The following is a 6,053-nucleotide window of genomic DNA, read 5'->3' as shown; positions in this document are numbered from 1 at the left end:
TCTCTTGGAATCACCCCTCTTATTCCTTTCCAACCTTCTTCTCTTTCTATATTTATTTCTTCTTTACTTCCTTCTTTCTTTATCTGTAATTCTTAACTTTCTTATTTATCTCTTTCCTTATTTCGTCTCTACTTCTACACCTCTATTCTTTACATTTCTATTTCTTGATTTCTTAAATTCTATCTTCCTTTCTGTCTTCACTCTCTTTTTTTAACAATCTTCCTCTTTTTTCTTTCATCAACATCTTTCTTGTTTGCTGCCATCAAATGTTTATACTCTTTCGAATCTCGTATTTCTTCCTATGTCTCCATCACTCTCCTTCTGGTATATCCTTAAAAACTAAGATGTTAAAAAGTCCTTTGGAAAAGGAAAAGTCCAAAGTGGTAGCGCATATAACATACCACATGTATATTATATTGCAGTGAGATATTTAAAATATATTTCTCATGGCATTGTTATTACTAATCTTTCGCAAATCATATATATATGTTTATCTGTACTTCGTATACTGTATCATTATTGCGTTTGTCAAATAAATTATCTATAAAGACATATACACGTTGATATTCTTTTGCCTTCTGCGAATATCGCAGTACGAATGAGTTCTGTCTTTCTTACACTCCTCCGTCCTAACAGCATCCCTCTCCTCCCTTATGCTTCGAATCCCCTTTTTAGCTGTGCTCCATTTTCCATTCCATCTCTGCCATATTCTCCATATCTTGACTTCGTTTTTCTTCATCAATACTGCCTTCTATGATAAAATGATTTCAAATGTGATTTGAAAATCGCATCGTCGAAACTTTAGTGGATCAATTTTTATTAAAGAATTTGCATTAGTTCGAATTTTCGTTGATAAGAGGGCATGATAAATGCTGCCATCTCTTCTGGGCATGATAAGTGGTGCCTCCTCGCCCATTTCCGTGAGGTGCTACCTCTCCAGAAAGGAGCTACGACCCCTCCGTGGCTCCGAATGGGGACCGTGTTTTTTTTTTGATTGAGGAAAACTAGCCCTCGATCCCCACGCAAAATGTCTCCGACAGAGGGTGAATTTGTGCTAGCAGGTGCTCAATAGCACCCGCACCTACTCCAACTGAAGCCGACCCAAGAACACAAGCACAGATAGGACTTTACCCAGAGCCAACGGACTACCCCGCATGACCTCCCCACCGGCACATAGGATCGTCTCTACCCACATGAGTACCCAAGGGTCAACGACATGTTGGAGCGTTTTTAGCAAAGCGAACAAATTATACTAAATGCGCGAGAGCTGGACACTCTGATTAGATTCCCTATACGAAAGACCATGGCCGTAGATACCCTAAGGGGGCTCAAGGCCCCTATCGGGAGACCGATAAGGTTCTGTTGCGGCCACAACTTGGGCCCGACCCACTGAGCAAGCTCAGCGGATGAGGCGGTAGGGCTGCCTCCGACACTATGGTCTATACGTGTAGCTACTCTAACAGGGTGACTACCCTTATATGACTACTCGAATAGATATGCTCGACCAGACCAAAGGAATAGGAAGTGTAAGACAAGCACAACGGAAAGTGAGAGAGAACGGAGTGAAACGAGAAGAGAGAAGGGAAGATAGAAATAAAGAAGTTAAGAAGTAGAAAAGTAGTGAATAGGGGTATAAGAATAGAGAACAAAAAGGAAAGAGATAAATGAGAAAGTAAAGAATGAAATATAAAGAAATAAGGATGTAAAGAAGACATAAATATAGAAATAGAAGAAGGTTGGAAATGAATACGATAGGTTTTTCCAAGAGACCAATATAGGAGACCAGCTCAAGGATGAATGAGCGCTCCGAGTCCGAGCCCTGCCCTTAAGCGCTTCCCCCACTCCCCGGCTGCTCCCACTCACCGAGACCTGCGCGACGAATTTGCGCGCACATAATTTTGGGCAACTTCCAGTACTTCCAAGTAATCTTGGCCAGGATTTCTGATTTCCAAGTGTTAATATCCAGCTTTATTGATTTAATTAATTATTTTAAATTCTAAAGACTTAATTTATTTTCAACCTTTCACAATTTCAATTCAATGTTCATCTACTTCGTATATTCTGCGAGATTTTGATTTAGCCTCAATTTATATTTCGAATAAATTTTGAGTCGACGCCCCAATAAAAGTGTTTTCAAGAAAATCAGCCCACTGACAATCTCCCTGCTCGTGTCTGGTTCTGTAATCCCAGTGAACGGACATGACAACGAATAGAAGGGTTACATTGTATAATTTGCGAGTCCTAGAAATATGTGAACTGATAAATTATTCGAAAGTAGAAATAAGAAAAGACATACCACGTATATTTTCCAATACTTTATTCGTATAATTTTAACTTATGGCGTTACTCCTACATATTTACATGTTTTCAGTTTTCATAAATCTGTAATGCGATTATATACGCAGTACCGTTATGCGTGCGTATATTTTTAGATTTAACGTGTACCTCTTAACGAATCAAGTGAAAATTAATATGTCGGCCAAAATAAAAGGAATAACAATGCGACTGATGCCATTAGATTTCGCATGGGCGCTTAAGAATTCGAATCCTAACGAAACGATTACGGCAAGTATCACCCGTTGACGTGTAAAAAATCTAAATATATCATACGCTACGTGTTAAACTCGTCCTAAATAAAAAGCCATGGCGTTTCGATTGTTAATACTTTTTCGTTTGCCGAGAGCGAATCGCATTAATGATTAGTGATAGTAGTATTGATTGTTAATGATACCTTCGTTATACGATTCTCCCTTATAGTTTATTCACAATAGACCGTCGTTAAGCAATAAGTTTTCGACTAAGAAGAATGAAATCAGCTCGAAACGACATCGCCGGGCGTTCCTACCACGCGCGAAAATAAAAGCAATTCAAAAACTGTCGTGTCCCTCAAATTCACGCTAGGCTAACCGTAAGACAGTCTCCGTCGCGACGCTATTCTCGCTAGCAGGATAGAAATTCATTGAAACGAGAAAACCGTAGTGTATCCATGAAAAATTGTCAAGAAGTTTGAAGAGTATGTCATTAGTACATTCCGGGAAGCATAATGGCTCAGAGTAGTAAATTCGGGATCAGCGAACGACGAGAAAATCATCCAAAAAAGACGCTGTCGAAGACAGACTTTTATAATTTATCGCTAACATCGGTATCTTATTCGAATGTAATCTCTATCTATAGTGCATCCATGGTAACTGTACAATGTAAAATATAATTCCATCTAGCTAGCGACTCTAAGTACTGCCGAGCGCTTATGCTTAAGTTTATTTTTTCACCTTTCTTTTTTCTTTTTTTTTTTTAATCAATAAATGTCACGCCGCAACCTCGCTGCTACAGGTAGTCGGTAGGTTCTCTTGATAAATGTAATGGTTTTCTTTCGAGTTAATACACAGTTAATTGTAGAGTAACATTTCGTTCGTAGATATCGTATAGAAGTAAATTATTTTAGTATAAACATTAGTCATCAGTACATTGAAAGATATGCAGATAGAGGCGGTAAGCCAAGAGCAATGTTCCGTGTAAGGAATCGTCCTGAAAAATCGATACTTTCGTTCCTTACAAGGAACATTGCACGTAGGCCTCCAGTTAAGTTAGCCACGTAATACAAAGTCCACATCAATTTTATATTACATATGATTTCAGAAATGTTAATCGAGCATTCGACATTGAGAGTGATACTAGTGAGTAGATTGATACAATGCTCGACCTGCATTTTTCAATATTTGTAACAAGTAATCAGTCGTCATTGGAGTAATGCATTTTGGACAATACAAGTAAGCTCCAAAATTTATAATTTCATCCAATTGCTTGATCGAGTACGAATGCAAATATGAAGAAAAAAAAATTTTAAGACCACGTTTTCAAAAAATTCACAATTGCTATGACATCGTTCCTCTTAACTCTTTCATTACTCTTGGCTCCTGCAGGTCCCAGTATAGCGAAGGGGTCCGAATGTGCCGTAGCGAAAGATTTAAAAGGTGATATGTCGTGGTCACAGTCGATAGAGATTTTTATTGTATATATGTTTCTCGTATCACTTAATCTTGCTGAACGATGGGGATAAAAATCATTTGTTTGAGCATATCTAATGTATACTGCTGTCACTGTACGGCTCTTTTACGTGTGTTGTTACAATGATCGTTTCTGGGATAATGTTGAGCAGCGCTCGAATTTCACAGAGGTCTTGTTTATCGAGTTTGCAGGATGCAGTAAAGGACTGTTAAGGGGCTTATACGTGGACATAAGTCGATTGCACATTTCTGACATCACTTTGCACAGATCGTTACAGATAGGCATAGCTGCGACAACGGCGGTATGTTTTTTTTTTTTTTTTTTTTTTTTTTTTTTTTTTTTTTTTTTTTTTTTTTTTTTTTTTTTTTTTTTTTTTTTTTTTTTTTTTTTTTTTTTTTTTTTTTTTTTTTTTTTTTTTTTTTTTTTTTTTTTTTTTTTTTTTTTTTTTTTTTTTTTTTTTTTTTTTCAATGGCAAGAACGTACCTCGCATCGAGTAAACTCACGACATTTTTTTGTTCAAGAAATGGATGATCGTTGTCACCTGAGAGTGGTCGTGCTCAATATTACAGATAGACTTATTTAGGATAAACGCATCGCTCAAAGTTGGAGTCTCGATATGATTCCGATGGTAAATTAAGTTTTGTGCGGTTTTTCTAAATAACGCTATATATATATAGATGAGTTCATGGAACGATGCAGTTTTCAATGCAGTTAATGGCAAAGTCGAGAGAGTCAAAGAGAACGAGAAAGATAAAGAGAGAAGATAGAAGGAAGAGCGGACGGAACGAGATTTGATAAAATTTTACATAATTAATTCTATCAAGGTTCGTTCCAAATTCGCGAATTATGCACAAGTTAAAAAAGTTCTAAACAGTACTCTGTACTGTTTTCAAGAGCATGGCTGGCTTGGAGCATAAAATTTCACATGAACGAATCAAATGATTTTACGTGAATTTTATTTGAAGTGGGGACATAATGAAAATTGACGTAACGATGAAGAGGAGAACGACGATAGGAAGAAGAAAGGAGCCATGTAATATCGGTGTAAATTTTTGAAATTTAAATTTCCCGCTTTCTATCTAATGCAAAGAACTCGGTCAACGTTGGACGTCGAAATTACTTAAGTTTCTCATAATTTACATCAACGACCGTATAACGTTACCGATGAAACTGATATAGCAAGAACTCAAAGCTTTATCTAAGCCTTACAAGTAGACTACACGCTAGGATGCCTCACGTGAAAGGCGCTTTTTCATATTTCTTTTCTCCCATTTCTTTAATCTTCTTTCTTCCTCGTACTTGCGTAACGTTATCACTGTACCAAATAAACCTCTTCATTATTGCTTCGACGAGTCTGTCGCGTGGTACGTGTACTTTTTTAGCCTTTCCTTCGACTAGAGTAACCGTGACAAAGAAAAGACAAGATTGAGTAGAACAAAACAAAAAATAACAAATTCAACTCCTTATCGTCCAATTCGCGTTTTTCCCCAGTCTCGCTTTTCTTTCCTCTCTCTACAACAACTAATGGATTCTTCGTTCATCCTTCCTTTCACCGTTTGTCGCTGAAACATTCGTCCTACAGAAATTCTGCTTGTATCTTATTTCTGGGAATTAACGTACAATAATCTCAGGTCGTGTTCACGTCATAGATTCGTTAAATGATAAACATCACCATTTACTTTGTCGCTCGCATAGAAACGCATTCGGACAATCTGTTGCGAGAGCATTGTGAATCTTTGGCTTGTTAGTTATTAGTCAATTATTCGTGTTCGTCAAAGCGCTCGAGACTTTCGCGAAGACCAGGACGATCGAATTCATTTTCATGAGGGCGATAACGCTCGCTCCCTTTAATTGGATCCGTAGATACGTAAATCGTAGCGCGTGTACGTTCTGTCGGTGTGTGAACTTATTCAACAAAATGAAATATGAAAGTGTCTTTATGAAAATATATCTCTGATCTCTTCTTAATATTTACAGACACTCTATCGCTCGCAGATATCATTCTACCTGTTCGCAAGGTGGCTGTCGATTGTTATGTGTTTTATAAT

The sequence above is a fragment of the Cephus cinctus genome, unplaced genomic scaffold, assembly GCF_000341935.2.
Source record: "Cephus cinctus unplaced genomic scaffold, Ccin1 Ccin1_scaffold0597, whole genome shotgun sequence".
NCBI classification, from domain to species: Eukaryota; Metazoa; Arthropoda; class Insecta; order Hymenoptera; family Cephidae; genus Cephus; species Cephus cinctus.
The sequence above is the reverse complement of the archived record's forward strand: the minus strand, read 5'-3'. Positions refer to the sequence as shown.